General features: G+C 31.0%; 1 protein-coding gene across 2 annotated transcripts in view; it reads left to right on the top strand.

The window, feature by feature from the left end:
* LOC131986793 (moesin-like) overlaps positions 1-332 on the top strand; it is a 36037-nt gene extending 35705 nt beyond the window's left edge. For both annotated transcript variants that reach the window (XM_059351914.1, XM_059351915.1), the window contains one exon: positions 1-332. This exon is cut by the window's left edge and continues 1772 nt beyond it. The gene's annotated coding sequence lies outside the window, so the exon portion shown is untranslated.
* Positions 333-13150: the final 12818 nt, after the last annotated feature.

Below are 13150 nucleotides of genomic sequence, written 5' to 3'. Positions count from 1 at the left end.
GCTGCGTACAGATCTTGTAAAAAAAAAAATGCAGTCGTTGCTTTTTTTGGATGCCTTTGTCAGTAACCTTTATAATGCTGCACTGTATGTTCTAGCTGAAGCACCGTGGATTGATTGACAGCCTTCTCTTGAGAATCAAGTGTAATTTGAATCTGAATGTGTGAAAAAAGAAATGTACTGAAAGATGCTACTCAATATTTTGTCTTGAATCAAAAAGGGCTGAAACATAATGTTGTAAATTGACAGACAGTGCCTTGCCCAGGTTCTTCATCACATCTTGCTGCTTCAAGTCTTCCTTTCACCAATGAATAAAAGTCCAATTAAACTGTAAATGACTATTGACTCACTATTATAACTCCTGCTGCTGCCATTTCTGTGAAAATATTCTCATAAGCACACTTATAGTCCATGTTTCTCTACATTTATCATGAAATACAGTTGAAACCACACTGCAGAAAAAGAAAAGTTGGGTGAACTCAAAATTTCAAGGCAACAAACTTCGATAAAATTTTAAGTTGGACAATTAAACTAAATATTTTAAGTTTTGTTTTTGAGTTTGCTAAACTCTGAATTTCTCTGGCACGATTGTAACGCCGCTATGAAATGTCAGCTAATGTTGTGACCACAATTTTGAGTTAGCATTGATACGCTAATGGCTACTCTTGTAGCTGTAACAAGCAGCGCCGCTAGCATCAGTTAGCCGCTAGCATCAGTTAGTTGCTAGCATCAGTTAGCCTCTAGCATCAGTTAGCCGCTAGCTTTCGCTAATGACCAAATTTCCCAACAAAGAAATAAGAGTTATCAGAACTATTGTCCCTTGTTTTGAACCCCAACTTAAAGATATAAGTAACAACAACTCACCAACTTGTTTTTGAGCAGACAACTGGCTTCCTTTGTTGTGCTAACTTACATTATTGCCCTAAATGTCAATAATTTATATTTCCAAGTTTTACCAACTTAAATCACTGTTTTAGGCCAAAAAATACAAGTCGGCTTTTTTGCAGTGCAGAAGTTTACATACACTATATAAAAAGACACATATGCTTTTTTTTCTCACTGTCTGACATGAAATCAGACAATCACGTTTCCTGTTTTAGGTCCGTTAGGATTACCAAAATTATTTCTATTTGCTAAATTCCAGAATAATGAGAGAAGGGTTTTTTTAGACAATTTTTTATTACTTTCTTCAAAGTCAGAAGTTTACATACACTAACATTATTATGCCTTGAAACAATTTGGGAAAGCCCAGATGATGCTGTCATGTCTTTGGAAGCTTCTGATTGGTTTATTGACAACATTAGAGTTAATTAGAGACACACCTGTGGATGTATTTTAAGGCACACCTGAAACACACTGCTTCTTTGTGTAACATCATGGGAAAGTCAAAAGAAATCAACCAAGATATCAGGAAGAGAATTGTGGACTCGCACTAGTCTGGTTCATCCTTTGGTGCAATTTCCAGATGCCTGAAGGTTCCACATTCATCTGTTCAAATAATTATATTATATTATTATTATATTATAAGTATAAACACCATGGGAACGTCCAGACAGAGTGGCCTTTCAGTCCATGTCGGTACAGTACTCGTTTCACTGTGGATTAATTCTGGAATTTAGCAAATAGAAATAATTTTGGTAATCCTAACGGACCTAAAACAGGAAAAGTGATTGTCTGATTTCATGTCAGACAGTGAGAAAAAAGTATATTATAGTAAATAGTGTATGCAGTGGTGGAAAAAGTATTCAGATCTGTTACTTCAGTAAAAGTACTAATACCACACTGTGAAATTACTCCACTACAAGTAAAAGTGGCGCATTCAAAAGTAACTTAAGTTAAAGTACAAAAGTATCAGCATCAAAATGTGTTTAAAGTATCATTATATATTATAAGTTCTCATTATGCAGAATCCCACACAGATTGTTAAATAAATGTTAAATATATAATTAGATTCCATTTGTATTGATGCATTTATGTAAGCAGTGTTTTAATTTTTAATTTTGGGCAAATTTTAACTACATAATATACAGTTATGAGGTTTAATTTTTTTTAAAAGTAATCAAATCACTTTAAATTGATCATGTTTTATGTTAAATCTTGGCCTGAAAAGAAACTAAAGCTGTCATCTAAATGTAGAAAAGAAAAAGTACAATATTAAGCTCAAAATGTAGCGGAGTTGAAGTATAAAGTTACATAAAATGGAAATACTCAAGTAAAGTACACGAGCCTCAAAATTAGACTAAAGTACAGGACTTGAATGTACTTAGTTACATTACAACACTGCATACATGTCATTTATTCATATGTTTACAACTAATTTAAGTCTATATCTAAGAGTTTTAATCTCCTGTTGCAGTATTTAAATGAGCCACACGGTGGCAGTTTACCATCAGTCTTCAATGAGTTTTGTCAGAAAGTGTCAGAACATTTGCCTGATGATAAATGTCATTTTGTTTCTCTTCTTAGATGTTTTGGGTCTGAGTATCATTTAGTGTCATGTTTTTTAGCCATTTTGTGTCTTTTTGCAATAATGTCAATGTCACATATTTATTCAGGTGCATCAGGTTAAAACTAAATATAAAGTTAACTGACAGATAAGGAAATAAGAAACTCTCATTTTTTAAATTGGTATATTCATTTTATTTTATTTTATTTTATTTTATTTTTTATTTCATCTTATTTTTTTATTTTTTGCATTAAGTGAACAGCACTTGGAAGCTAAATATTTTACCAAATTAATTAAATTATTCATGGTAGGTAAATTTGTATTATTCAAATGTGTTTATTGACTTTTAAGAAGGTGAAAATATACAATGCACATCAAACAATATACAAATCATGCACACCTCTGAAACCACCCTTTGGGAAAAGATCTGAAGAATGCTAATATAAAATAAAGGATTAATGGGAAAAAAAAACCCCAACTCTTATAAAACAGAACAATACACAATACACATAATATTATTATTATTATTATTATTATTATTATTATTGTTATTGTTATAATATTATATATATTATATATATATAATATTTCAATAATAATAACAATAATAATAATAATATTATTATTATATTATATAATATATATATATAAAATATTTCAATAGTAATAACAATAATATTATTATTATTATTATTATATAATATAATATAAATATAATATAATATATATTATTATATATATAATATTATCATCATAATAATAATAACAATAATAATAATAATAATAATAATAATATTATTATATAATATTATATATATATATTATATATATAATATTAGCATAATAATAATAATAATAACAATAATAATAATAATAATAATAATAATAATAATAATAATAGTATTATTATATATAATATTATCATAATAATAATAATATATATAATATAATAATATTATGATAATAATAATAATAATAATAATAATATAAAGTGATTTACAGCGATTCTTTTGAATCCCAGGAATTATTGTAATATTCAGGGAATGATTGCCTTATTTTGAAGGATTTATGAACTGGGCCCTGAGCAGTTTATCTGAGCTTTACCAACATGACTTCATCCAGCAGCTGCTGTGTGTGGAGGGCAGCTGGACTCCAGCTGTAATAATCAGACATGTTGCTAAAAGTACTGAAGCAGTGACAGCCTGCTCTATGTGTCTATGTGAGCCGGCTCTGGTTAATAAGTATTTGAAGGTATTCATGAGACTTTTCAGCTATTTTCGCAATAGGAAATTCAGTTAATTCTTGATGGAAATCAACCATCTGTTTCTCAACACCAAAGGGAGGAGGTGTTTTTTCATCTTTACTTCCTCTATGTGTGGTATCAGTGGCCTGAGAAGGGTGTTGAAACGCTTCACACTCTGAACTGCCACTGAGCGATAAGCCGCCAAGAGTCTTTTTCTCTGAAATAAAACTCACCGCAGAGTTTGACAGAATGAGTCAGGATCTCTGCAAATAACTTTTAACGCTTCCTTGTTTCATTCTTCATCAGGTTGTCACATGGGAACATTATTGTCCTTTACTGTATTACCTTATATAATGGTCAAATACCTTTAATCCAAATGCAGCTAAACATGGGTTTTGTCTACTGACAGGGCATCAAAATCAACCCCGAGCCGTGTTTGCTCTTTTTACATTTAACTCTCTGTGGCCTTGTGTTTCACTGTAATATACACTACTGGTCAAAAGTTTTAGAACACCCCAATTTTTCCAGTTTTTTATTGAAATTCAAGCAGTTCAAGTCAAATGAACAGCTTGAAAGGGTCCAAAGGTAAGTGGTGAACTGCCAGAGGTAAATAAAAAAAGGTAAGCTTAACCAAAACTGGAAAATAATGTACATTTCAGAATTATACAAGTAGGCCTTTTTCAGGGAACAAGAAATGGGTTAACAACTTAACTCTATGGAGTCTTGGGCTATTTTGTCCATTTTTGAATTCTTTTCATGTCTTTGTAAGTCATTTTGTGTCTTTTTTTAGTCATTTTGTGTCTTTTTTTAGTCATTTTGTGTCTTTTTTTAGTCAGTTTGTGTCTTTTTGTGTCTTTTTTTAGTCCTTTAGTCCAACATAAAATGTGATTTTGAATCTTTTTTTTAACTTTCAAAACACTATCATGCTCAATCAAGAATTTTAAATGTTGCTAATGTGCATTAATTTCAGAGTACACTGAGACATTAAACTGCATCATTTTAAATTAAATTCTGGAAAAGTTGGTGTGTTCTAAAACTTTTGACCAGTAGTGTATGAAATATAGAAGTCATGCAGCTCTATGGAATCAGCACAATCATGGGTCGAACTTTTTTCATAGTTACTTTGAGTTTAATTCTCATGATCATGCACATCTTACAAGAAGAAAGAATGATTTACATATTCCTTTCTGTAGGACCTCTGTTGCCAAATTCTCATTTGTTTATCAAGGTTCAGTGGAATGACATAAAACATCTAACAGAATCATGTTCCTCTTTAAATACTTTTAAGACCAAACTCAAAAAATCCCTATAGATGTTCTACACCTTTGTATTTTTTTTGTTTATATTTTGTTTGTATTTTTTTTATTACCAAAAAAGACTCAAAATGACCACAAAATGACCAAAAAAGACACAAAATGACCAGAAAAGACACAAAATGACCACAAAAAGACACAAATTGACCAAAAAACTAACAAAATGACCAAAAAAAGACACAAAATGACCAAAAAAAATACACAAAATGACCAAAAAAGACACAAAATGACAAAACAAAACACAAAATGACCCAAAAAAAGACACAAAATGACAAAACAAAACACAAAATGACCCAAAAAAAAAGACATTAAATGACCAAAAAGAGAGGTTCATTCTTGGTGATGTTTTAAAATTTTAAGCTTCGTTTTGGTTACTTCCCCTAACGTACATTTTTTTAAACCTATGATTTGCTCAAGGACGGTCTGACAGCTCAAATTGCAACGATAATACCTGTTTTTACAGTTTCTATCTACAATAAATGGTGTATTTTTGGTGATTACTATAAGAAAACATAAATAATGTAAAATATCAAGTAGCACTATGGTGCATTGGGGGAATCTTGGAACTCATTGTTGATCTGCAACAATTTAAAAGTTTTTACTGATGCCAAAACAACTTAATAATCTTCTTATAAACAAATCCTTGGAGGAGCTGGTCGGCAGATTTTTTCTTGTTTTCCTTGTTTCGAGGGAAACTGACTGCTGGCTGCTGATTCTGATCAACATGGCACTGTAAACCTGTTTTTAAGTGATACATACAGGCAGAATGAAACTCTGAAAGTGTTAATATCTGAACATTTATGAACATTAGCACCATCACACACTGTCTGCACTGTGTTCAGGTTAACACAAAACACTTCCTGCCTGCTCAGAACAAGGTTATTATAGTTAACGAAAACTAACGAAATAACTAAAACTAGAATTGAAAAAACATTTTCGTTAACTAAAATAAAAATAAAGACTATAACTAACTGAAACTGTATTGTGTGGTTACAAAACTAACTAAAACGAACTAAAATTATAGTGAAAATGTCCTTAGTTTTCGTTTTTGTCAACTTTTTTCATTCATAATTCAGTGTTTCTATTTGAACATGCAACACATGGTGAATATGTTTACTGAGACTGGGATGTTTACACTAGAACCAAAATACAAAACAGTTAATAACCTTATTGGGGCTGAGATGATAAACCAAAGGAAATAAAGGAAACATTTATTATGACCTCTTTGAATCTGGCACCCAACACATAGCCCATTTTTTATACTGTGTATTCGTATTTATTCTGCACTGGAATTCTATTCTACTCCTTAATACATACTCCTTCTTTAGACACTTTATTTTTTATTGTATTTTTATATTTTATTGCTTGAAGTATGCCTAGGTTGTTCTTTTTATTTAATTGTGTTGTTATTGTCTCTGTGTGTAATGCTGCTGCTACACTGTCATTTCCCAGCTTGGGATCAATAAAGTCTATCTATCTATCTATCTATCTATCTATCTATCTATCTATCTATCTATCTATCTATCTATCTATCTATCTATCTATCTATCTATCTAGCTATCTATCTATCTATCTATCTATAGCAACTAAAACTAACACTGAAACTAATAAAAACTAAACTAAAACTAACACTGAAACTAATAAAAACTAAACTAAAACTAACACTAAAACTAATAAAAACTAAACTAAAACTAACACTAAAACTAATAAAAACTAAACTAAAACTAACACTAAAACTAATAAAAACTAAACTAAAACTAACACTGAAACTAAGAAAAACTAAACTAAAACTAACACTGAAACTAAGAAAAACTAAACAAAAACTAACACTGAAACTAAGAAAAACTAAACTAAAACTAACACTGAAACTAAGAAAAACTAAACTAAAATTAACACTGAAACTAATAAAAACTAAACTAAAACTAAGCATTTTCAAAAACTAAAAACTAAACTAAAACCAGAAAACTCACTCTAAAAACTAACTAAAACTAACTGAATTTGAAGACAAAAATTCACAACGAAATTAAAACTAAAACTAATGAAAAACCCAAAACTATTATAACCTTGGCTCATAACACCATGAGTCTTTTTCCACCATTAAGCTATCCGGGGTCATCTCAGCCGGCCTTTTTCTTTCCTGTCAGCCTGTGGTCTCTATGTTTCCTCCCCTCCGTGCTGCTGCAAAGAGATTGGTGGAACATTTCCAGCATTGACTTCTCTGGACAGTTGGAATACAGTATGTGCAATCCTCAGTCACGTTGCATGCTCAGAAAGCTCGACATACAGTACAGTTGCTGCTGCAGAGGGAAGTCCAGTGAGTAAATCATGATGCATTAGTCCAGAGGAAGTTACACAGCTCTCTGCAGAGGACAGTCGTTGCAAAAACAGCGGGTAGTGTGAAATTCTGTGGCAATGAGAAGCAACACTAAAAACTTTGACTTAGTGTTAATTGTTCTACACGACATTTATGTCTTTGACTATGTGTCTTTTAAGTAATCATGAATAAAATTCAGAAAAAAGTGGATCATAGAAAGAAACTGTAAAAACCAAATTTTAAACTTTACAAAAGTCCTTAAACAGATAATTGGTTTGCCAAAGTTTCAGTTAGAAAAAGTAACTAAATTAATCTTAAAATTGTGATATTACCATCAAAATCACTTTATTCTACATGTCTCATTTAAAATGTTGCAAAAAATAAATCGTTTAGAATCTTTTTTTTTCCATTATAACTGTGTTATTCTGCACAAAACACATGTTTGAGTTGTTCAGACTTCCAGCCATGATTGATGATTGTACTGATTCCATAGAGCTGCAGGACTTACAGATTATATATATATATATATATATATATATACACTACTGGTCAAAAGTTTTAGAACACACCAACTTTTGCAGGATTTAACTGAAAATGATGCAGTTTAATGTCTCAGTGTACTCTGAAATTAATGCACATTTGCAACATTTAAAATTCTTGATTGAGCATGATAGTGTTTTGAAATTAAAAAAAGATTCAAAATCACATTTTATGTTGGACTAAAGGACTAAAAGACACCAAAAGATAATATTGCAATATTGCAGTGAAATAGAAGGCCACAGTGACTTAAAATTAGAAAATAGCACACAAAAAACACTCTGAAACAGCTTGTTTGGGTTCAGAGGGTTCACAGGAAGGTTTTTGTAACAGATCTTTTGGCCTGATCCTTGTATCTTGTATCTTTCTTGCACAGTGTGGTGGTGGTGGTGGGTAAACTGACAGGTAGACCACCAATCAGCGATTCAGACTAAACTAACTGCTAACTGCTAACTAACTAAATGCTGACCCTTGACCTTGCAGCAGGATCGAGCAGATGATGGTCAGTGACGGCTGAGGAGTCAGAATCTCCTGAACAGCATTACTCTGATAGAAACAAACTCAGACAAAAGTTGTGACAAAGCTTGATTCAGAATATTTAATAATGATGTAGCACTGCCTGTATTCAGTGGTGGAATGTAACTAATTACATTTACTCAAGTACTGTACTTAAGTAAAATTTTGAGGTACTTGTACTTTACTTGAGTATTTCCATTTTATGTAACTTTATACTTCTACTCCACTACATTTAGAGGCAAATATTGAACTTTTTACTCCACTACATTTAGCCAGCAGCTTTAGTGACTTTTCAGATCAGGATTCAACATGAAAAACATGATCGGTTTAAAGTTTAAAGTGACATTTTCTAAATTAGACCTCATAAAAGTATATTAAATAGTTAAAATGAGCCCTACCTTGAGAAAATAAAATGCTGCTTATATAAATGCATCAATAATAATCATCAAATCATATATTGAGAATATATTTAACAATCTGAGTGGGGTCATTCTGCAAAACGAGTACTTTTACTTTTGATACTTTAAGTACATTTTGATGCTGATACTTTTGTACTTTTACTTAAGTACGTTTTGAATGCAGGAGTTTTACTTGTAGTGGAGTAATTTCACAGTGTAGTATTAGTACTTTTACTTAAGTAAGAGATCTGAATACTTCTTCCACCACTGCCTGTATTTCATACTCACACTGTAGCTTTAACACAATTCTTAACCCTATAAAGCCTGAACCATGAAATAATTGCCAGAAAATTCAATTTTTTTTTAAAACTGAGTGCTTATTAACTTGCTGACGAATTTAAAAAAATAAATAAATTGCATATGTGAATTCTAATTTGTATCATATTTGATACATCAGGTCTTTTTGTGCATTTTGTTGCTCACAGTTTGTTTTTCTTGAACTAACAAAAACATCAAACAACAACATTTTTAACTTTTCCTTTTTCCTCAAACATGCAAAATACATATTTTTTCCATATAACACAACATCATACATCTGCAGATATGAAGTTTTATAATGCAGCAATGACTGATCCATTCGTGGAACCTGCATATCATTTTTGCTACATCTGGTATTTTTGTGCAATTTGTTGCTCAGTTTGTTTATCTTCAACACATGTATACATCAGGTTTTTGATGATGTAGAGGTCTCAAAAATAACTGTATCTAATATGATACACTTGGCTTTATAGGGTTAAGTACATTTTGATGCTGATACTTTTGTACTTTTACTAAAGTAAGTTTTGAATGCAGGAGTTTTACTTGTAGTGGAGTAATTTCACAGTGTGGTATTAGTACTTTTACTTAAGTAAAGGATCTGAATACTTCTTCCACCACTGCCTGTATTTCATACTCACACTGTAGCTTTAACACAATTATTAAGCATAGCCTGACTTTGCAAACTGGCATTAATTAAACATCTTCCTTGCTTTTCAGTATTATAAACCTATAGTTCATACAGCACTTTCTGAATAATAAGGACACATGAAACTGTTGAATATGTCTCAGCAAACCATTATCTCTAAAGCTGTGAGCCATGAAAGCTTTCAGCAGCATTTCACAACCATGACATGTTGACACTTTATTTCCACATATTTCCTGAGAGCTAGCTTCGCAGTTATCTTCCTTGTTTTGACTTCCTCTTTGCAGCGTCAAAGCTCAATGGTCAAACCAGTTGTCTTGTGCTCAGTGTCATCATTGTGAAGCGCTGAGAGAGAGAGAGGAGCAGGACTCTGCTGCCACGACGCCTCGAAAAACACTCAGGTAAGAAGACTTTCACACTCTCGGAAATACTGTGTGCATAATGCAAAGTCTTTATGTTTTTATGTGTTTGATAATGCTTGTTTGGAGTCATTTCAGTCATTTCTTCCACAGCTGTGGTGAGATCAGGCCCCCCACTTAGTGTATTTGACAAGCTGAGTTGGACACTCTGTATCCCTGAGTGTCAGTTTGTCAAATACCCCAAGTGAGGTGTCACTAGTCTACAAATGTCCCCCATCGTGGGTTAAACCACCGACTCCATGAGGCGGTCAACCACCGAGGGATGGAAAACATCACGGCCAACAGAAACGCATCTCTTTAGTGTGTGAAATAGGGATGTGAAAGCTTTGAGGATGTAGAAAAGGAACAAGGTGTATAGTGGTTCAAGTGGTGAATGCATTATAGCATCCGTTTAAATCAGGGCTGTCAAACTCAAATACACAACGGGCCGAAATCTAAAACTTGAAAAAAAATCGCGGGCCAACATTGAACAAATTAACCTTTTTTTAATATATACCAAACATGTTTTGCTTTAACAATAAATATGGAACCAGCACACTTGGAGAAAATCAGGTACATCATATCTACTAAAGAGGATATCTTTTTTAAAATATGGCAACCTTTTCTTGATTTAATGTCTAAAAACTGAATTAGTGTTATTCTATTGCTGTGCCATTTATGTTATACCCCTGTTTTGTTTGTCTAATGTCAAAAACTCTGTCAAAAAAACCAAAACATATTGTTCTGTGTAGCTCCACCATTTATCTCTAATTTGTATACATAATTTGTATATATTTTTCTGTTATGAAAACAATAAAAATAAATACACACAAAAAAAATATGGAACCAGCAATGCTTATAAACATTCAATATATAACTAAATAGTGCAGACATGCAAAATCAAATTTCAAATAAAAAACACATCAGTGTCATTCATTTATTAAATAAAAATTAAATAAAAATCGTATGCCTCTTTTCTATTTGCATCCTTCTGATTTAAATATCAAAATAAAGTTTTTCAACAGGTTAATACATTTAAAAATAAAATAACAATAATAAATCTAGTATTAGCGGTAAATGCGCTGTATAATACCGGTGGGTCAGCTTTTATAGTACAATAATTATATAATAATTTGGTATTGCCTCACGGGCCAAATAAAATTACACTGAGGGCCAAATTTGGCCCGCGGGCCAGAGTTTGACACCCCTGGTTTAAAGGATGAGTTCAGATATTTTGAAGTGAGTTTGTATCCATCATCAGTGTATTTATTACCTTTTATGACATGCAGAGGTCAGTTTATTGTTCAATTTAGGGAATAAATTATGGATAAAAACCTTTTCCCATTTTTTTTTTCCATTTCTGTAAAATGCTTCAAAAGATGTCTAAAAGCTACTGCCCTTACTTTTTAACTACGCAATGTTTGACTTGTGCTTTTTATTATTTTATCTATTTTCTTATCCTGCTGTATCTTATTTCATCTTATTTGTATTTTTATTTCTATTTCCCTGTTTTTATTGACTGTTTTTACAGTTTTCAATTGTGTCTTGCTGTTTTTAATGTGTATGTAAAGCACTTTGGATTACATTGTGTTGAATTGTGCTATACAAATAAACTGGCCTGGCCTTGAATGAATCTAATTAATATATTTTTTTTATTGAAATGAGATGGAATTTATATTTTCAACACTGTCAACTATTTACATTTTTATACTGTCCTCTCCTCTCTGCTCTGTGTAAACAGAGCTGCTTGCTTCAAAAGATGTCTAAAAGCTCATTTAACTGCTGTTTTAAAATTCTAATTCACACACAAATACACTTTTTTAACATGTTCATTTTTGTTTTTAATTGTTTTTGTTATTGTCATTATAACTTCTTGATGTTATACATGTGTTTGGTAACACTTTACAATAACCATCATTTATAAATGGTAAATAGATAGTTTATTAATGTTAAATCAAAATGTATAAATGGTAATTAGATAGTTTATTAATGTAAGTTTATAGTTACTTTACCATTAAAAAACAATTCAATACTAATTAATTATGTTTATTGATTTATATATCTTTAAGAAAATGGTTGTAAACATCTATAAAGATTAAATATGTAGACTTAATTGTGGTACTTTGAGAATTGTTAATATTTGGTTTATTAACAATCTATAAACATAACTTAGATGGTTATTGTAAGTGTTACCATGTGTTTTTTCTATTATCAGTTTATTACTTTCTAATAACTATGACATTTTAGGTGGAGGCTTTAAATAAATAAGCCCATCTGGGTTTTCTGCCTCTCCCTGCACTTTAAATTATATGTTATTTTTGCCTTTTATGTAATTCTAACTGTGCAAATAAATAAAACCTATAAATAAAAGCTAGATGGCGGTCAGCACTAGCCAACTTTGCAGAAGCAACATGGAAGCAGAGCAGTTCTGCTGCTGACTCGACTCAAAAAACAACTGTCGATAAACTCTTGCACCCAATTTTTTATTCCAGTCTCAGTATTTTCTTTATTTTTAAAGGTTTATAACACTCAGCGAAACATGGACATATTGTTGTTTTCAGGACAGGTAATTATTCTCTGAAATTCCATCATATGGTCTTTTTTATTTTTTGTTTATTTTTGTTTTGCCACAGTTTGCATCCAGAGGTTAAAATAAGGTCATAAATCTAGAGACAGTTCTATATATTTGAAACTCTTTTTCCCCTCTACCACTATTATTTGTTCATCTGGTTCCCCGATCCTATTTCTTCATATGTGTATATTATATTTCTAGTATTAATGTATTTATTAATTATTATTATTATATTATATTATATTATTATTATATTATATTATATTATATTATATTATATTATATTATATTTTATTATATATTTCATATTTAAATTTATTTTTATTCTTTCTTCAAATCACTCATTTCGATTTTCTGGCACTTTCAAGGCAAATATTTTTTCTTTGACTGTTGTCTATAATTGAAGGTTTATTTTTCCATGATTTAGAAATTTCTTCTGTGTTCAACTGTGATTA

Source organism: Centropristis striata, chromosome 15 (assembly GCF_030273125.1).
Source record: "Centropristis striata isolate RG_2023a ecotype Rhode Island chromosome 15, C.striata_1.0, whole genome shotgun sequence".
NCBI classification, from domain to species: Eukaryota; Metazoa; Chordata; class Actinopteri; order Perciformes; family Serranidae; genus Centropristis; species Centropristis striata.
Note: the sequence above shows the minus strand (reverse complement) of the source record. Positions and strands in the feature narration are given on the sequence as shown.